Genomic DNA, 21,785 nt, shown 5'->3' with positions numbered 1-21,785 from the left:
CCTTCACCTTGAGCCACTTCACCAGCCCTATTTTTGTGAAGGATTTTTCGAGATAGGGTCTCCCAGAATTATTTGCCCGGCTGGCTTCCAACCATGATCCTCCTGATCTCTGCCTCCTGAGTAGCTAGGATTATAGGCATGAGCCACCAGTGCCTGGCTGGGCTAAGATTCTTAAAGGAAAAATAGCTGGAGAAAAAGCCTTGCCAAACAGGCAGAAAACAGTACACAAAAGCATCAGGAAGGAATCTGGGACAATTAGCACAGCTAAAGGCCAAACAGGATGTAGAAAAGAATTAAGAGCCAAGGATCTCTGACTTTAGGATTACACCAACCATACAGAAGGGAATAACTACAGCTGGCGTTTGCAGAGACTTTAATGTGTGCAGGACTACACAAGCCTAGTCACTCAAAGCTCAGCACAACTCAGTGCTGCAGGCCATCCATTGCAAACTCAGTTCACAGAGAAAAACCAGAAGACTCAATAATCACACAATTATTATCCTTGGTCTTGGTCATTCCTTTTATAGCTCCTTTTGACAACTCCATTTTTATTTATTTACTGGGCCAGAATCTAGGTATCCTACAGAGATTGAGAACATGGATTGTGCCATCAGTCAACACTGAGTTCAAGTTCTCTATTCTGCGTCTATTTCCTCTATTGTAAAATGCAGATGACATTATTTACCTCAAAGGCTAGTGTGGATATTAAATAATTGTATAAAATGCCCAACATATGTGTGACAAACAGTAAGTACTCAATAAATGTTAGCAATTGTCATTATTCAGAGAACAGGGGAAGGAGGGTTACAGTAGTACAGGTCAGAGATGGCTTCTATGAGAAAACTCAGTTTGAGTTTTATTCATTGTAAATTAATGACCACAAACCTCAAGTGAACATTAAATATAGCTTAGCAATCCTTCTCTCTCTTGGAAGCTGGTTTTCCTCTCTTAAAACAACTACGATAAATTTTAAATGGGTACACATTTTTATATAGCTCCTTGCCTCAAGAGGTGAATTCTATTTGCCCATCCCTTGATTTTCTACTGGCTTTGTTCTCTGCAGTAACCAACAAAAGGTGGCAGAAGGACAGATCCAAGCCTTGGCCTCAAGAAGCCTGTTTCCATTCTCCCCTTGAGTCTTGTGATCAGTGTGTGAATAAGTCCAGTCCAGCCTCCCTGAGGATGGCAGAACCCTGGAGAGAGGCCTAAATATCCACCTGATGCCTAGTCTTATGCATAAACCAAACTGACAACATGGGTAGTAAAAGGAGCTTTACTGTGCTCAACCCACACTGCCAACCTAGACATATGACCAAAAATAGATTCTTGTTTTAAGCCAATAGTCAGTGGAAGGGCTTGTTATACAGTAATAAATAATTAACACAACAATCACTTTATTCCTTTTACTCTTTCCTTAGCTTCCTCATATCCTTACCCTTAATTCACAGAAACAAGCAAAAGTCTCAATTATTAATGCCTCTACTCCCCCTCAATCAAATCTACCATATTCCCTGCCTTCCTTCCTGTCACAAAAAAAGGGGAGGGGTGAGGGCCCTGCTCCCATCAAAGACCAGTCCTTCCACCTGCACTCCAGGTACCACCCTTCATACCTTCCCACATTGCTACTTATAGTAGCTCTCCCTTTGGTATCTCCTCCTTTTCTAAGCATTGTTGTCTGTGTGCACACATGCACAAAGGCATCTTCTCTTTACCCTACAGACATTTCTCCAACCCCTGGTCATAGCAATGTTTTCTGAAGGAACTGTCTACTCTCACTGTTCCCAACTCCTTTCCTCTTATCAGGTCTCACTTCCCACCACTATACCAAACTGTTCCTGTCAAGGAAACCAATGACTGCCAAGGAATGCTTCCCAGTTCTCACCTCACTCAACATCTCACCAACCTGACAGTGAACCAATAACTCCTTGGTGAAGTGATATCCTTTCCTGCTTTCTTGGACACCATACCCTCCTTCAGCCCCATAGCATCTCTCTTTATGGCCATTATGCAATGGAAGCCTTAAGAGTGCAGGTCTCTAGTCCCAGCACTCCAGAGGCTAAGGGATCAGAGCCAGCCTCAGAAACATAGCAAGACTCCATCTCTTAAAAAAAAAAAATTACAGCCAGGGCTGGTTCAGAAACGGTGGAGCAGCTTATATTAGATACCAACTTTCCTGGAGATTAATAATTATAAGCTCTAGACAAAATATTAAAAACAGCTATTTGAAGATACTGAACATACAGAAACTAGGAAAACACATTCATTGAAATGGCTTAAGCTTGATGGTACTTCTCAGATCACAGGGCAATGGTGTTTAAGTAAAAGCAGTCATCTTACTAAAGTGAAGAAAAAGTTCAGCATTCAGAGCTGCCAGAATGATTGAAAACTGAAAGAAATCCCAACAAAAAAGGAAACCCCCATATCTGCATTAAATTTCTCCCAAATCCTGGGCTGAATCCTAAACTGCATATGATAGGATGAGACTGCAAGGAATCGACCAGAAAGCAGCTACTACAAAAGAGGGCTAGCAACCTGGTTCAAGTGGTAGAGCACTTGCCTAGCAAGCCCAAGTCCCTGAATTCAAACCTCAGTACTGCCAAAATACAAACAAACAAATAACCAAGGTAAAAGAACTAAGAAAAGATTTCAACAGCTGTCCAGTATTGAGGAGACAAAAATCTAGATTCAAGTTTTATCAAATTAGAGGGATTTTCCATTCTAAGCCAGAAGGATCAGATCTTAGGAGTTAAGACACGTTCCAGAATTCATACCTAAAACAGAGCAAAACCAAAACACTCATCCTAGCAAGCCTACAATAAAGGCTCTACAGTATCAAGATTATTTTCTAGTAATTTAACAGCCTTCCCTAACAAAACTCAATACTGTAGCTCAGTGCTAGAGCATGTGCATGGTAAGCACAAGGCACTGGATTCAACACCCAGCATTTAAAAAAAAAATTGGGCAGCATACTGCAGCATTTAAAAATTATTTTGTTGCCAGTTATTGTCTACCAAATATAATACTTAGCAATATGCTTGGTTTTAAAGAAAGTCTTCTTGGTAAAAATGTACCTTCTTATAGGGATGGAGGAGTGGTTCAAGTGGTGGAGTGCCTACCTAGCAAGCACAAAGGTCCTGAATTTAGACCTTAGTACCACCAAAAAAAAAAGTATCTTCTTGTAATTTTACTTCCCTTAAGTCTAAATGCCTGGAGATAGCTGTTATGACACCTTTAAATAATTCCATTTTGAATGCTAAAAAAGAAAACTCAACACTCCTGGATGTAGGGGAGGGGGAGGGGGAGGGGAGAGCTCACTCTGTTCCCCAGGTCAGTCTTGAACTTCTGGGCTCAAGTGATCCTCCTACCTCAGCCTCCTGAGTAGCATAGATCATCATACCTCACAAAACTCAGCAATTTTTTTTTTTTTTTTGGTACTGGGGCTTGAATTCAGGAACTACACCTTGAGCCACTCCACCAGCCCTTTTTTGTGATGGGTTTTTTGAGATAGGGTCTCACAAACTATTTGCCCAGGCTGGCTTCAAACCACTATCCTCCTGATCTCTGCCTCCTGAGTAGCTAGGATTATAGGCATGAGCCACTAGCTCCCAGCTCCAAAGTTTTTTTTTTTAATACATCCATCCACAGACCCAAAAAACTAAGAAATTCCAAAAAGGATAAAGGCACCTAGAACACCATAAACTAGAAACAAATGATAAAAATAAAGAAAATATCTTAAACACAGAAGAAAAAAAGATATTTTACCAAATGAACAACAGTAATAGCTGACTTCTTTTTTGTTTTGTTTTTTGCAGTACTAGAGTTTGAACTCTGGGCTTTGTGCTTGCTATGAAGGAGCTCTACCACTTGAGCCAAGCCTCTAACTAAATAGAATATTTCTTATTATAAACAACAGAAGCTAGAAAACAATGGAATAACTTATTTAAAGTACTGAAAGGAAAAACAAAAACAAAACCTGTCATCAGGTACAGGTGGCTCATGCTTATAATTCTAGCTACTTGGAAGGCTGAGTTCAAGAGGATAGTGGTTTGTGGCCATCTGGTCAGGGAGATCATGAGACCCCCATCTCATCCAAGAGCTGGGCATGGTGGTGCGTGCTTGTCATCCAAGCTACATGGGAGGCTTAAAATAGGAGGATCTTGGTCCAGGCCACCCTGGGCAAAAAGTGAGACCCTATCTCCAAAAGCAAAAATGGACAAAGGTATGGCTCAAGTAGTAGCACACCTGCCTATCAAGTGCAAGGCCCTGAATTCAAACTCCAGTACTGCAAAAAGGAAAAAAAAAAAAAAAAAAAAGGGTAAAGACATTTTCAGAGAAACAAAAGATAAGGGAACTTGTCCCTAGCATACCCATATTCCAAGAAGCACTGAAAACAGCACTACAAACTGAGGGAAAACAATTTTAGGTAGAAATCTTACCTGTAAAAAGGAATGAAGAACTTCCCAACTTATTCTGTACAGACAGTATTACCTTGATACCAAAGCCATTAAACAAAGATATCATAAGAAAATAAAGCCAGATGCTAGTGGCTCACACCTATGATCCTAGGTACTCAGGAGGCAGAATAAGGAGAATCACAGTTCCAGGCCAGCTTAGGGAAGTAGTTCAAGAAACCCTATCTTGAAAATACCCAACACAGAAAAGGGCTGGTGGAGTAGCTCAAATGGTAGAGTGCCTACGTGAAGCCCTGGGCTCAAACCCCAGTACCACCAAAAAAAGAAAAAAGAAAGAAAGAGCTGGCAGAGTGGCTCAAGTGGTAGAGTACCTGCCTAGCAAGCATGAAGCCCTGAGTTCAAATTCCAGGGCCACCAAATAAATAAATAAAAGAAAATGACCAAGAAAGAAGAAAAAGAAAAGAAAATCAGCAGGGCATGGTAGTGAACATCTGTAATTCCAGCACTCAGGAAGCTGAGGCAAGGAGGATAAAAAGCTTCAGGGCCACCTGACCTACATAGTGAGTTTGAAGCCAGCCTGAGCTATATAGTGACAGTCTATCTCAATAAAAAAAGAAGACCTGCAACAATAGACAATGCCCAGTGGCCATGTGGTGGCGTTATTCCCATGACCCGCCGGGCAGCTTCCGGGAAACCAAAGTCTTTGGGTTCCGGGGGGAGTATGGTTGCAAAGCTGAAACTTAAAGGAATTGATGGAAGGGCACCACCAGGAGTGGAGCCTGCGGCTTAATTTGACTCATCACGGGAAACCTCACCTGGCCCGGACACAGACAGGATTGACAGATTGATAGCTCTTTCTCAATTCCATGGGTGGTGGTGCATGGCCTTTCTTAGTTGGTGGAGCGATTTGTCTGGTTAATTCCGATAATGAACGAGACTCTGGCATGCTAACTAGTTATGCCACCCCCGAGAGGTTGGCGCCCCCCTCCCCCAAAAAAAACCAAAAGAACAGAAGACCTGGGCATGGTGACCCATGGCTTTAATCCCAGCTACTCAGGAGGTAGAGATCTGGAATATCACAGTTCAAAGCCAGCTGGGGCAAAAAGTTAATGAGACCCCCATCTCAATATGCAAGCTGAGTTTGGTAGCACCAGTGGTCCCAGCTACACAGGAGGCAGCAGGTAGTAGGATCCAAGGTCCAGTCTGGCTAGGGCATAAATGAGAGATCCTACCCAAAAGATAACTAAAAGCAAAAAGGTGCTGGGCGCCAGTGGCTCACACCTGTAATCCTAGCTACTCAGGAGGCAGAGATCAGGAGGATTGCAGTTCGAAGCCAGCCTGGACAAATAGTTCATGAGACCATATCTTGAAAATACCTAACACACAAAAAAAGGGCTGGTGGAGTGGCTCAAGGTCTAGGCCGTGAGTTCAAGTACCAGTACAAATAAATAAACAAAATAAAATAAAAAAGGACTGGGGGTGTGGCTCAAGTAGAAAAGCAGCTGCCTAGCCAGTTTGAGGCCCTGAATTCAAAAGCCCAGTATACCAAAGAAAAGAAAATCACTTACAAATATCTTATAAATTTTGATGCAAAAATCCTCAACAAAACAGTAGCAAACCAAATCCAGCCATACAGAAAAAAGAATGTGTACCACATCGAGAGGGATTAATGTTATTTTAATGTCTGAAAACTAATTAATATAACATGCCATAAATAAATAAAGGACAAAAAATCAAATAAAATAATTGATGCAGAAAAGCATCTGACAAAATCCAACATCCTCTCGTGATTAAAAAAAATACTCCACAAAATAGGAATAAAGAAAGTGGGCCTCATCCACTGTAGAAGGTACCATCACTTCTACTCAACATTCTAGTTAATGTAATAAATGTAATAAAATAAGAAAAATGAAATAAAAGGCATAACAATTGGGAAGAAAAAGTAAAACTGTCCTTATTTGCAGATGATATGTAGGTAGGAAATCCAAAGGAGTATACAAATATACTGTAAGAACTAATAAGTGGTTTATATAGTGTTGCAGAATATGTGATCATATTCAAACCAAATACACTTTTGCACACCAAAAATGTTGGAAAAAGAAACAAAAAAAAGCCAGCACTGATGGTTTACGCCTATAATCCTAGCTACTGAGGAGGAAGTGACTGGAGTATCTCAGCTTGAAGGTAGCCCAGGCAAATAGTTCCTTCCACAAGATCCTATCTCGAAAAACCCATCACAAAAAAGTGCTGGTGGAGTAGCTTAACATGTAGGCCCTGAGTTCAGACCCCAGTACCCTCCCCCCCCCACACACACACAAAAGTTGAAAATACAAAAATATTTACAATACCAAGAAAAGACCAAATACCTAAGAATAAATCAAATGAAAAAAAAAATGTATTAGTGAAGAACTTACATAATACTGCTGAAAAAAATTAAAGAAAGTCTGAATAAATGAGAGATGAGATTATATGCACTGATCAGAAGATTCAATGTTAATAATTCAATTCTAAAATTGATATGTAACCCCAACCAAACTCCCCAAAGAAATTATTGTACAAATTTAACAGCTTATTCTGAAGCTAGCAAGACAATTTTGTACAGGAGTAAAAATGAAGGTCTTACATTACCTGATTCAAGACTTAGCATTACAGTAAGACAGAGTGGTAATGCCATAGGACAGAAAAATAGATCAATGGAACATAACAGAAACCCTAAGAATAAACCTATATACATGGTTCAATTAATGTATAATGAAGGCTCCAGTGTGATTTAATAGAGAAAAGAGTCTTTTCAACAAATTATGTTAGAATTGTATATCCACCTGAGGAAAAAATGTATCCTGATTTCATTTCACATCATACATAAAACTTAATGCAAGAGGGATCACACAGGGCTGGCGGAGTGGCTCAGCAGTAGAGCTCCTGAATAGTAAACACAAGGCCCTAAGTACAAGCCCCAGTACTGCCAAAAAGAAAAGAGGGATCATACAGAAAAGAGATCAGAAGTTGCCTGGGGATGGAAGGAAAACAAAGGCAAAGAGGGAAGTATCCAAAAGGGGCACAAAGAAATCTGGGAAATAATGGTTATGCTCACTTTTTTTTTGTAGTAACAATTTCACAAATATATACATATGTGAGAAATAATTTTATACTTTTTTTTCTTTTTCTTTTTTTTTTTTGCAGTACTAGGGCTTCAACTCAGGGCCTACACCTTGAAACACTCCACAAGCCCACTTTTTTTGTGTGATGGGTTTTTTCCAAGATAGGATCTCACAAACTATTTGGGCTGACTTCAAACTGTGATCCTTCTGATTTCTGCATCCTGAGTAGCTAGGATTACTGGCATGAGCCACTGGTACCCAGCTAATTTTATACTTTAAACATGTATAGTTTATTATATGTCCATTGTATCTCAAAAAAATTATTAAAAAGATGGGTCATATTCCTAAGTAAGTTACAACTATAAAGCAAGCAGACACATACACACAATACTCTGATGCAGGCAAAATTCGAATGCAGGAGTTCTGAGTCAGCGTGGGCAAAAGAAGAAAACCCCATTTCAAGAAAGAAAGGTCAGGTGCTAGTGGCTCATGCCTGTAATCTTAACTACTCAGGAGACAGTCAGGAGGATCAATGTTCGAGGCCAGCCCTGGCAAACAGTACACAAGAACCTATCTTGAAAATACACAACACAAAAAAAAAGGCTGGTGGGAAGGTTAGGGTGAACAAAAGGTAGCCATGTTAAAACTGGACACCCTCCCCCTAGAGGGTAGCTTACTGGAAACTCTCCAACCGGCCCTAAAGAAAAATAAATATTTACCTTTAGCCATTTACCAAACTTCCCACCTGGCCTAGAAGGAATGACCCACCCTTAAACCGTTCAGAGGATCATTGAGGATTATCCCGCCCAGTGACCTTCCTGGGACTTCACCCACCTCCTTTATCTACCCCCAATCCCCCAGTCTGTAAGCAGCTGGGGGCTCTAACTCTCTTGGTGGGGTGTCCCTCTGCAGGGCTTCTTCTCTGACATTAAACCCCGTGCTAGCATTTGAACTGTCTCCCTGCAAAAATAAAAAAAAAAAAAGGGCTGGTGTAGTGGCTCAAGTGGTCAAGTGGTAGAGTGCCTGCCTAGCAAGTATAAGTTCCTGAGTTCAAGCCCAGTGCCACCAAAAAAAGAAAACAAAGAAAGAAAGGCTGGGAATGTAGATATGTACTCAGTGGTAGAACACTTGTCTTGTATACTCAAGGTCCTGGGTTTGATGGGGGGCAGGGCGAGGGAAGGGGGAGAAGAGTAAAGAAAGAGAGAGAGAGAGAGAAGCAATGGGCACAGTGCCTCACACCTGTGAACCTAGCTACATGGGAGGCCTTAGATAGGAGGATTGTAGTCTGAGGCTAGCCCCAAGTCAAAAAAAAAAAAGAGAAAAATGCCATCCATCTGCATGGCTAAAATTAACAACTGGGCTAAGGATATAGTTCAGAGGTAGAGCATTTTCTTAGTATGTATAAGGCCCTGGGTTTGATTTACAGTACCATAAAAAAATTAAAAATTTAAATATTAAGACTGATATTACCAAGTACTGACATAGATGAATTACTGATGGGAATATAAAATGGTATCAGGTTGAAAAATTATTTGGTAGTTTCTAAAAAACTGAAGCATAATGTATATATTATGATTTAGCAATTCCAGTCCCAGATATTTACCTAAAAGAAACTTGTTAAGCTGAGGAAACAGTAGTACATGCTTGTAATTCCAGCATTTGGGAGGCTGAGGCAAAAAGACTGTTAAATTCATGGACAGCCTGAGCTACATATCCCATGTATTAAAAAAAAAAAAAAAGACAAATAATATATGTACACCAAAAAAAAGACCTCTATAAGGAGACTTTGCTCCCATTTCCTGAGTGGGGAATAGGAAATAGACAACCCATTTTCAGTCTGCTGAAAGTATAATCCTTTCCTAATAAACTTTACTGTTACTATGAATGAAAAAAAAAAAGAGAAAGAAAAAGACCTGTACAAGAAGCTTCAGGTCAGGTGCTGGTGGCTCAGTCACTGGCAGCCAAATATATATATTTTTTGAGACAAGGTCTCACTATGTAGCCCAGATTGGGCTTGAACGCGAAATTCTCATGCTTCAGACTCTGGAGTCCTGGGATTACAGGCATGCACCAACATATACTTTTCATACCATTTACTAATATAATAGGCTTTGTAGGTCCAAGAACCTACAAAATTAATCTATAGTAACAGAAATCAGAACAACACTTGCTGAAGATTTAAAGGGATAGTTGTTAATGACTTAAAAAGGACAGAAAGAAAACTTTCTGTATCTTAACATAAGGAGTATCCATGCTGATTTATACACTTGTTAAAATTCATCAGATTTAGCTAGGCGCCCATGGCTCATGCCTGTAATTCTAGCTACTCAGGAGGCAGAGATCAGGAGTGTTGGGTCTGGGAACCTAAAGGACAGATGAGTGAGTATCCCATCCCCCATGGGGAGCACTATGAGCTCTGCACCCTGAGAAGGAGTTATGAATCTGCATTCCTGCACCCTGAGGAGGAGATACAGGGTCTCATAAATCTGCCATGGGGCTGATAGACAAAATGCTCTCAGGGTTGTCGTGGTCATGGTGTGTGCCTCCCCCACATAAGGGGCAAACAGACCAGCTCATCTAAGAGAGCCCAGGCACGCAAATCCATGGCCAACAGAAAAAACCCACCCACCTAACCAATACCCTAACCCAGAGTTAAAACATCCATAAAAAGTCCCAGCCTTCATCTGACCAGTGGGCTACCAGTTTCCAGGCTCAGCTGCACTGCTGTAGATGTAGCCTTTCCTTCCTCTTCTAATAAATCCTACTTCGTGTACCAGCCTTGGCTTACAAGTCAATCAGCTGCCTCACGAGCCAGTTCTCTGGCTTGTGAAGGCAAGGACCCTTGACACTGGCCCACAACATTTCACACGGGCACATAACAGGAGGATCGTGGTTTGAAGCTAAATGGGGCAAATAGTTTGTGAGACCCTATCTCAAAAACACCCAATCACAAAAAAAAGGACTGGTGGAGTGGCTCAAGGTATAGGCCCTGAGTTCAAATGCTAGTACCACAAAAAAAAAAAAGAAGAAATAATAATTTATCAGATTTACAGTAAAGATTTCATTGGTATGAAATGTTCTCCAATGTTTTAAAATGAGATATTTTAAGCAAAATAAAAATAAAAGATTGAATAAAAAATGAAGGTTGCTGGACATGGTAGTACACATCAGCAGCTGAGGCAGAGTATCAAGAGTTCAAAGCCAGCCTGGGCTACACATGGAAAAGAGGGGGGAAACAAAAGAACACCAAAAAAAAAAAAAAAAAAAAAGAGAAGCAGGAGAGTGTTGTTATGAGGGGAGAAGGAGGACGAGAAAAAGGAGAAGGAGGGTGCTTGTTGTTTATGGATACAAGATGATTTAAAATGTAATTTCTTCAAAAAATAAGATACTGAAAAATGTGAAATATGCTACTCATTTCTATAAAAGGTATTACCTCTTTCTCACATTCTTAGGCACAGGATTATCTGTTAATAAACTATCTTTAGAAGGATATCAAAGAAAACAGCAACATCAATTTTCCTGGAAAAGGACAAAGGTAGCTGAGAGACACTGAGAGTTCAAACTACGATGTGCATGAGCCACACACAGGAGGCAACAGTGAAAGGCATCTGACCACCTGAGTTGAGCCCTGGGCTCTCTGGTTTATTTGCTTTGACCTCAAATGCCTTATTTTGTTTGTGTCTCAGTGTTATCATATGAATATTAAAATGAATGTTAAGAGTTAGACATGGTTAGGCACAGTAGGTCATGCCTACAATTCCAATACGTGAAAGGCAGAAACAGGAGAAAGAGGAGAGAGTAACCATATTGTAAAATTGCCTTAAAGATTAAATGAGCCAGGCATCAGTGGCTCACACCTGTAATCCTAGATACTTGGGAGGCTGAAATCAGGAGGATCACAGCTTGAGGCCAGCCTTGGCAAACTTCACAAGAACCTATCTCCAGCCAAATGCCAGTGGCTCACACCCACAATCCTAGCTACTCAGGAAGCAAAGATCAGGAGGATTGCAGTTCTAAGCCAATCCAAGCAAATAGTTCTCGAGACCCTATTTTTTTTTTTTTTTTTTTTGGCAGTACTGGAGGTTCAACTCAGGGCCTCACGCTTGCTAGGCAGGTGCCACTCCACCAGCCCTAAATAAAGCTTTATCATAGCATACGTATGTACACACACACACACACACACACACAAAGTGCCTAACTACATAGTCATAACTATTATTATTCAAAATTTTAAATAAAATATTCTAAAAGTCAGCCTTTCCTTTAACCAAAATACAGGGGCGGGGGGAAAGAGGGGAATCTAGGGGAGGAATGCAGAGTCAAACTGCCTGAGTTTCAAATCACTTTAGTCTGGCTCTATCACCTCAGTCTCTTTATCTGTGAAACGGAGAAATTATACTTCATACTATATCCTGGAGTTTCTGTGAGGGTTAAATGAAAAAAATTCCCATAAAGCTTTTATTGCAATGGCACATAATAAATGTTCAATACATTCTGCTGTGTGTCTGTCTCCGTGTGTGTGTGTGTGTGTGTGTGTGTGATGTTTAAAGTAAACAGTCATTTCCAAGGTGTTAAACAGTACCCCTGCTCAAAATTGTACACTTGCAGTCTTACTTCTCTTCTGAGCTCCAGATTCTTTAGTAAATTAACTTCTCCCTAACGACCCTTGCACTTCTTAGACTTCTTCCACACTTTCAGTCTTTAATATGCAAAAACTTCCCCACGCCTACCACTACCCTAATTCAATTTCACCATCTCAATAAACAGTGTCACTATCCACCCACTTGTTCCATCAAAAAACTAGACATCATTCTGAGTTCTCTCATTCCCTCACACATTTCTTCTAATCTATGAAGTCCCAACAACTCTGCCTCTAAAATATTTCCCCAAGTTGAACTGGAGGTGTGGCTCAATCAGTAGAGTGCCTGCTTTGCTCACGCCTGCCTTGAGTTCAAATCCTAGTCCCACCAAAACAAAAACAAAGTATTTCCGCAAGTCAATTACTAAGATTAAGATATCACAACAAGGAGGAGACCCAAACAATGTATACACATGTGAGTAAATGTAAAAACGATAATTAAAAAAAAAACCCACAAAAACTACATTTCCCTCTTATCATGTGTCAATATTCAGATGATCGTGGCACTCCTCAACTCAAATCTCCAGCCTAGGTTTCCCCCACAACTCAGAGTCAACGCCCAATTCCTCACCAATGCCTGCAAGGTACACCATGATTGGAAGACCAGCTCTCCAACCTAGGCTCCTGTTTCCCCCTGACCCTAGTTACATCAGTCTTATCTTGGTTCCTGGAGGAGATCCAGTCCCTTCTCACTTCAGGGTCTTTGCATCTGCTGTCTTCTTAGCCTGGAAGGCTTTATAACCCCACTTTTTACATAGCTAGCTTCTTCTCGCCTTCCAGAGCTTAGCCGACATGAGTTACAGAAGTCAAAAGGGGAAAGGAACCAGAAAGGAATAGTCATCAAGAGGTGAACAGCTGGGTATCAGGAATGAGGTAGGGGGACTGAGAGACTGTAGTGGAGGGTGATGGGGGATTAGGTTGGAGAAGGACTTAGAGACAAGATGGGTGGGGATAGTGACAAAATGAGGGAGTACAATGAGAGGCAGGGACTAAGCAGAAGTGACAGACTGAGGTTGGGGGGAGCTGGCGCAGACAACACAAAGGATCGGTAGCAAACTGGAAGCAGTCTGTAACAAGTGAGTGGTAGGCTGCAAAGACACAAAGTGTGTGTAGTGGGGATAATACCATAAAGGGAACCCAGTAAGGTATATAGGGGAAGGTAACAGGTGTGAAGGAAGAGAAGATGGGGATATAAGGAGGAACGGGGCTCTTAGGAGTAAGTAGATAGGCCAGGGAAGGTGACAGAATGGAGCCTGAAAGTCACATCTGGAGCCTGAATGCAGACCATGACAGGAAAGAGGAGTGGTGATGGAAACAGAGTGCAGAAACAGAAAGAGGAGTCAGTGGTTGGACAAGAGGAGTGATGACAGTGGACACTGAGAGAGGAATGTCTCACACTGACAGGCAGGAGTGGAACAGTGGGGAGAGCACTGGAAATAGGGCAGAACACTAATGAAAAGGGTTTATAACAAATGAAGTATGAGAGAAGGAACACTAACAGAGGGGATCCTGACAGGGGACAGGCACTGACATCAAGGGCTCTGCCCACTTTGACAAGAAGGGATGCTGCTTTCACAGACACTGACAGTGAAGAGAGACCTTGATAGGCAGAGAGGAGACACTTTGGGCGTGGGGTGTGCTGACAAGGCGGCCACTGATAGGCTGGGGTGGGCACTCAAGAGATGGGACATCAACAGAGATTACTGACAGGCATATGTTGTCACTGACTAGTGGGGTGAGTTGCTGATAGCCCCTGACAGCTGGGACTGACAGGGAGAGTACTGGTGGGAGTAAAGGCCATTACAGGGGAAAGGGGCATCAACTCTGGGGACCTTACCCAGTGGGGTAAGAGGGTCTCTGACAGGGGATACTGGCTGATGGAGGGGGCGGCGCTAGCTGAGGTGCTTAAACATTGAATGGGGAGCTTTTGGCTGATTGAGGGGGCATTGGCTGATGGGCACTGACTGATGAGGAGAGCAATGACTGACAAGGTGCTGATTGATGGGGTTGCTGATGAGATGCCAACATAATGCTGACAGAGCACTGACTGACCAGAGAGCGATGACTGATGGGAGGGCACTGAATGTCCACAGGGTGATGACTGATGGGAAGGCACTGACTGTGGGGTGATGAATGACTAGAAGGCAGTGACTGTTGGGGAGCTAAATGTTCTCAAGGCGTTAATTGTCTGTGGGAGGGAGGATGCTGACTGACAGGAAGGTGCTGACTGATAGGAGGGCGCTGACTGACAGAAGGATGCTAACTGACAGGGCACTGACTGACAGGAAGGTGCTGAGTGATGGGAGGGCATGACTGTCCACTGGGCACTGACTGACAGGAGGGTGCTGACTGATGGGAGGCCTCTGACAGGAGGGTTCTGACTGATGGGAGGATGCTGACTGATAGGAGGGTTCTGACTGACAAGAAGATGCTGATTGACAGGAGGGCACTGACAGGAGGCTAACAGGAGGATGCTGACTGACAGAAGGGCACTGATTGACAGGAGGCTGACAGGAGGATGCTGAATGACAGGAGGGTGTTGACTGACAGGAGAGTGCTGACAGGACGCTGACGGTCCACTGGGTACTGACTGATGGGAGGGCGCTGACAGGAGGACACTGACTAACAGAAGGACTCTGACTGACAGGAGGGCGCTGATTGACAGTTGGATGCTGACTGATGGGAGGGCGCTGACAGGAGGACACTGACTAACAGAAGGACTCTGACTGACAGGACGATGCTGACTGACAGTTGGATGCTGACTGACAGGAGGGCACTGACAGGAGGCTTACAGGAGGATGCTGACAGGAGGGTGTTGACTGACAGTTGGATGCTGACTGACGGGAGAGTGCTGACAGGACGCTGACGATCCACCGGGTACTGACTGATGGGAGGGCACTGACAGGAGGACACTGACTGACAGAAGGACTCTGACTGACAGGAGGACGCTGACTGACAGTTAGATGCTGACTGACGGGAGAGTGCTGACAGGACGCTGACGATCCACTGGGTACTGACTGACGGGAGGCTGACAGGAGGATGCTGACTGACAGGAGGGTGTTGACTAACAGGAGGACGCTGACTGACAGGAGGGCACTGACTGACAGTTGGATGCTGACTGATGGGAGGGCGCTGACAGGAGGACACTGACTGACAGAAGGACTCTGACTGACAGGAGGGTGTTGACTGACAGGAGGACGCTGACTGACAGAAGGACTCTGACTGACAGTTGGATGCTGACTGACGGGAGAGTGCTGACAGGACGCTGACGATCCACCGGGTACTGACTGACGGGAGGCTGACAGGAGGATGCTGACAGGAGGGTGTTGACTAACAGGAGGACGCTGACTAACAGGAGGGCACTGACTGACAGTTGGATGCTGACTGATGGGAGGGCGCTGACAGGAGGACACTGACAGGACGACGCTGACTGACAGGAGGGCACTGACAGTTGGATGCTGACTGATGGGAGGGCGCTGACAGGAGGACGCTGACTGACAGAAGGACTCTGACTGACAGGAGGGTGTTGACTGACAGGAGGATGCTGACTGACAGAAGGACTCTGACTGACAGGAAGGCACTGACAGTTGGATGCTGACTGACGGGAGGGCACTGACAGGAGGACACTGACTGACAGAAGGACTCTGACTGACAGGAGGGTGTTGACTGACAGGAGGACGCTGACTGACAGGACTCTGACTGACAGTTGGATGCTGACTGACGGGAGGGTGCTGACAGGAGGACACTGACTGACAGAAGGACTCTGACTGACAGGAGGGTGTTGACTGACAGGAGGATGCTGACAGGAGGACAATGACTGACAGAAGGACTCTGACTGACAGGAGGGCACTGACTGACAGCTGGATGCTGACTGACGGGAGGGCGCTGACAGGAGGACACTGACTGACAGAAGGACTCTGACTGACAGGAGGGTGCTGACTGACAGGAGGACACTGACTGACAAGACTCTGACTGACAGAAGGACTCTGACAGAAGGACTCTGACAGGAGGACGCTGACTGACAGGAGGGCACTGACTGACAGTTGGATGCTGACTGACTGGAGGCTGACAGGAGGATGCTGACTGACAGGAGGACGCTGACTGACAGGAGGACGCTGACTGACAGGAGGACTCTGACTGACAGGACGACGCTGACTGACAGAAGGATTCTGACTGACAGGAGGATGCTGACTGACAGGAGGGTGCTGACTGACAGGAGGACACTGACTGACAAGACTCTGACTGACAGAAGGACTCTGACAGGAGGACGCTGACTGACAGGAAGGCACTGACTGACAGTTGGATGCTGACTGACTGGAGGCTGACAGGAGGATGCTGACTGACAGAAGGATTCTGACAGGAGGACGCTGACTGACAGGAGGGCGCTGACTGACAAGACTGACTGACAGAAGGATGCTGACTGACAGGAGGGTGCTGACTGACAGAAGGACTCTGACTGACAGAAGGACTCTGACAGGAGGACGCTGACTGACAGGAGGACGCTGACTGACAGTTGGATGCTGACTGAAGGGAGGCTGACAGGAGGACGCTGACTGACAGAAGGATTCTGACTGACAGGAGGGTGTTGACTGACAGGAGGATGCTGACTGACAGGAGGACGCTGACTGACAAGACTGACTGACAGAAGGACTCTGACTGACAGAAGGACTCTGACAGGAGGACGCTGACTGACAGGACTCTGACTGACAGGAGGATGGTGACTGACGGCCCACTGGTCACTGACTGTCGGGAGGGCACTGACTGTCCGCGGGACGCTGACTGACAACTGGGGTCCTTTCCCGCGTAGGGCCACAGGAAGCGACCAGCGACGGCTGCACTCACCTGCCTGGAGGGCCGGGGGTCGCGGTGGCTCTTTGGAGGCCCGGACGGAGGCCAGGGCGCTGGCAGAGGCGAAGCCCGGGCGGCCTGAGGCGGGCCGCACGCACATGGGCCCGGCCCGGGGCGCGGCGCCTTCGGACACGAGCGGGGCGGGCCGACAGCACGGGACCGCGGAAGCCTCAGATCGCCCCAAAATGGCGGCGGCTACGCGGGAGCGCGCGCGCTCGGGGGGCGGGGCCTCCGCGTGGGGCTGCGCGCGCGCGCGGCCGGGGGCGGAGCCCGGGGGCGGGGGCGGGGCAGACGGAAGAACGGGGCCGCCCATGAGCAGCCTGGAGTCTCTCCCTCCTGGGTCTCCAGCTAGAAACGCTGGGCGCGTGCATGGACACCCTAAAAAGCAGCACGCAGCGGCCACACCAGGTGCGTGCCCTCGGTGTTCTGTTTCCGATCTGGGCTGGCAGCCACCAGATGTCGTTTTTTCCAGGTGCCCCACAGTTTTTTGCAGTGTTTTACACATCAAATAGTATCTGTTGGGGCGCGCATCGGTGGCTCACACCTGTAATCCCAGCTCTTCAGGAGGCAGAGATCAGTAGGATCCCGGTTCAAAGCTAACCCTAGCAAACAGTTCACGAGACCCTCATCTCGAAAAAAACCTATCACAAAAAAAAAAAGGGGGGGGATGGGACTGGTGGAACGGCTCAGTGTGAAGGCCCTGGGGGTGGGGGGGAATCTGTTGGAATCAATTCAATTTTTTTTTTTTTTTTTGGTACTGGGGCATGAACTCAAACCCTTCACCTTGAGCCACTCCACCAGGCCCTTTTTTTTTTTTTTTTTGTCTTTTCTTTTTTGGTGCTGGGATCGAACCCAGGGCCTCACGCATGCTAGGCAAGCGCTGTACCACCGAGCTACATCCCAGCCCCACCAGGCCCATTTTTGTGAAGGGTTTTATAGGCGTGAGCCACCGGCGCCAGGCCAATTTAATCTCTAAAATGAGGATTATTTCCAGTAGCAGCGTGAAGCGTGGGAAGATTCCGGAAAAAGAAATGGAACATGGAAGGAACATCTCAACACTTAGGCCACTTAAGATTTACTGCTTCTCACCTGCAAGCTCACCAGTGGTATCGGTGCAAATGCAGCCTGGCATGCTGGAGCACGCCTGTAGTCCCAAGCACTCGGGAGGCGGAGGCAGAAGCATCGAGAGTTCGAGACCAACCTGGGCTACATGGCAAAAGGTTGTCTGAAAAATGGGAAGGGGTAGAGAGAGGCGAGGGCGGAGGGAGGGAGAAAGCTCCATCTGGGCCTTTCCAACATTTTTGCTTTGAGCTGGCACTACCGTACCTTGTCAGCAGAGGGCGCCGGAGAGAGGCCGCACGGTGGAAAGGGTTTCTGTCCCAGGGCTCGCTGTGGGTTGGGACACCTGGACCTCCCGTGCGCGGTGTCCTCTGGTGGTCGGTCACACCCGGCGCCCAGCCACTTTCCCCGGCAACAGCCTGCCGGGCTTTCTAGCAAACTGTCTTTGGAGAGGCTTCCGCCGAGCAACCCCACTCCATCTGAAAGGGCCGGTTTCTAGCAAGTTCCATTTAGGAACTTCCGGAAGGTGGGATTGGGTGCTCACCAAGGGGCGGCGGAAGCTGGGCAGGCTCACCGCTACTGAATCTGGAGGTGCTGCGAGAGTGGGGATTTGGGTGGAGGCACCAAATGCCGATGTCCACCTGCCTTGCGGCAGCCTGGAGCATGTGCAGTCCTCTGCCTGACCTTGCACTGCACCTGTGCTCAAGCAGAGTCCCTAGGTTGCCAGAGAAAGTGGCTCTTCTCTCACCCACAGTGAAACATCAGCAAACCTATACCTCTCAGGCCGGGGATGTTGCTCAGTGGTTTTTTGTTTGCCTAGCATGCAGGGCCCTGGGTTCCATCTCCCAATATTACCAAAAAAGAGAAGAAAAGAGAGGAGAGAGAGGGAAGAGAGGAGACAGAGAGAGAAAGAGAAAGGAAAAACCTGTACCCTCCACTTCAATATGTAGCCTGCTCTTTTTCTCACTTGTCTCACAACAGCCTACAAATGGACTCCCTACTGTTATCCTGGTGTATTTGTTGTAGGCCACTCAGCATAGCACCCAGAGGAATCCAGTTAAAATAGGTCAAAACGGACCTCGTCTCCTAGGAGCTCGGGCTCAAACAGGATGAAGCAAGGACCTTTGTCCAGAAGGTAGTGTGTGACCTGCTGTCCCTTAACTCATTTCATTTGGCTCCAGCTCACACTGCCCTTGCATCCTTCCAGGCTCCTACCTTAGTTCCTATGCTTGCTGTCTTGTCTCCTAGATCATTAGTCATTGCCTCCTTCTCAGTGACGGCAGCCCTGACCTATGTCAAGCCTAGAAGGGCACTGTGGCTCATGCCTGTAATCCTAGCTACTCAGGAGGCAGAGATGTGGAGGATCACGGTTCGAGGCCAATCTGGGCAAATATAAGAGACTCTATCTTGAAAATACCCATCACAAAAAAGGACTGGCTCAAGGTGTAGACCGAGTTTAAACCCCAGTACCACAAAAAAAAAAAAAAAAAAAAAACCAAGATTTTTTTTTTTTAAGGGAAAACATGAAATGTACAGAGAAAAAATGATAGCAAGATAGACATTCCTGGCACACCAGAGAAAATGCATTGCAGATCTGTCTTTACCACTCCTGGGTACATATCTGAAGTAAATGGAACTAGCATACAAGAGACTCCTGCACATTCATGTTCATGCAGTACTGTTCACAACAGCCAAGATGCAGAATCTGCATCAATCAACAGATTAGTGGATGAAGAAAATGTGGTATAAATACACAATACACAATGGATTGTCATTCAGCCTGTTACTTGCAGGAAAATGGATGGAACTGAAAGAAATCGTGCTGAGCAAAATAACTCAAGTGCAGAAAGACAAGTACCACATTTTTTATTATCTCATATGCAAAGACAAATGACAACAAAAAGACCTGAAAGTAGAAGAGAGACTATTAAGAGACTGGGGCCAGGGGCCAGGGGCCAGGGAGAGGAGAAAAGGGGGAAGAGAGGGTGAAAGGGAGGGCAGATGAGATCAAAGCAAAATACATGAATTTGGGCTTGTGGAGTGGCTCAAGTGGTACAGCACTTGCCTGGCAAGTATGAGGCCCTGAGTTCAAACCCCAGTACTGCCAAAAAGAAAAAAAAAATACATGGACATATGGATGAATGGAAATGTCAGTTAAACCCTTTAATTTGTATAATTAAAACATGCTAATAAAAATGCATTGTAGCAGAACCACCCTATCAGGAATTCAAGCTAAAAAGGAAGTAAGCTACATGTTCACTCAAACCTGTGGAAATGAAGAGCTGCAGAGCAAAATCCAACAACAAATAATGAGGACATTCGAGGGGCACCAGTGGCTCACGCCTGTAATCCTGGCTACTCAAGAGGCAGAGATTGGAAGGACTGAGGTTCAAAGCCAGTGGGGCAAATAGTTCTCTGTCTTGAAAAAACCCTTCACAAAAAAGGTCTGGTGGACTGGCTCAAGGTGTAGGCCCTGCGTTCAAACCCCAGTACTGCAAAAATAAATAAGTAAAAATTTTTTTTAAGAAGGCAATCTGCCAAGTATAGTGAGGATTATGTCAAGGAATACAGGTTGAAGCACCTGAAACTCAAGGTATTTGACAAAATCTGATGCCTATTTATGATAAATACCCTCAACAAACTAGGAATAGATGGAAACTTTCTCAATTTCAAAGAAGCTATCTATGGAAATATATAGTCTAACATATTTAATGAAAGATTTCTGGCTTTTCTGCTAAGATTGTAAATGAGGCAATGATGTCTGCTTTCTCCATTTTGATTCTGTATTGCACAAGGTTTCAGCTAGTGCCGTAAGGCAAAAAAAAAAAAAAAAAAAAACCCAAAACCCACAAGGGAGCTGGGGTTGTGGCTTGGTGGCAAATGCTTGCCTGGCATGCAAAAGGTCCTGGCGTCCATCCCCAGCATTGCAGAAATAGAAGAAACATAACAGGAATTATTAGGACCTTAGGTTAAGAAAACACTTCTTAGCTATGACACCAAAAGCGTAATCCATGAAAAAAGTTGATAAATTAGATTTCATCAAAATTAAATTTTGTCATTGCTGAGACAGGCTCTCACTATGTTGCCTGCTCTTGAATTCCATGATTCAAGCAATCTTCCTGCCTCTGCCTCCTGAGTAGCTGGGACTTCAGGCTTGTGCTATTGTGCATAGCAAAATTAATTTTTTTTTTTGCTCTTCAAAAGATGCCATTAGTTGGGTGCCAGTGGCTCATGCCTGTAATCCTAGCTACTCAAGAGGTAGAGATCAGGAGGATTGTGGTTCAAAGCCAACTCCAGGCAAATAGTTCGAGAAACCCTATCTCAAAAAAAACTCATCACACAAAGGGCTGGTGGGGTGGCTCAAGGTGAAGGCCTTGTGTTCAAACCCCAGTTTGAAAAAAAAAAAAGATGCCATTAATAGCTGGGCATGATGGCACATGCCTATAATCCCAGAACTGGGGTAGGTTGAGGAAGAAGGGTCTCTTGAGCCCAGGAGTTCAGGGCTAGCTTAGCAACATGGTTAGACTCTAGCTCAAAAGCACAACAAATAAAAGACACCACTAAGAAAAATAAAAGACTATTGCGGCACTATTCACAATAGCCAAGGTATGGAAACAGCGAAGATGCCCCACCACTGACGAATGGATCAAGAAAATGTGGTATTTTCTTGGAATGGAATTTTATGCAGCCATGAAGAAGAACGAAATGTTAGCATTCGCTGGTAAA

The 21,785-nt window shown here is 45.1% G+C and overlaps 1 protein-coding gene across 10 annotated transcripts in view; it reads right to left on the bottom strand.

Moving 5' to 3' along the window:
• The window catches only part of Ppp6r2 (protein phosphatase 6 regulatory subunit 2), a 92,218-nt gene that overhangs the window by 64,355 nt on the left and 6,078 nt on the right, over positions 1 to 21,785 (bottom strand). For 4 of the 10 annotated variants that reach the window (XR_012451064.1, XM_074084759.1, XM_074084760.1 and 1 more), the window contains exon 1: positions 16,995 to 17,193. The exons of 1 other annotated variant lie outside the window; for it this stretch is intronic. The gene's annotated coding sequence lies outside the window, so the exon portion shown is untranslated. Of the gene's footprint in view, positions 1 to 16,994; positions 17,194 to 21,785 lie in introns of those variants that run through there. 5 more of the 10 variants (XM_020181261.2, XM_020181279.2, XM_020181268.2 and 2 more) reach the window with 2 other exon arrangements.

The sequence above is a fragment of the Castor canadensis genome, chromosome 8 (assembly GCF_047511655.1).
Source record: "Castor canadensis chromosome 8, mCasCan1.hap1v2, whole genome shotgun sequence".
Taxonomy (NCBI): Eukaryota; Metazoa; Chordata; class Mammalia; order Rodentia; family Castoridae; genus Castor; species Castor canadensis.
The sequence above is the reverse complement of the archived record's forward strand: the minus strand, read 5'-3'. Positions and strand labels throughout refer to the sequence as shown.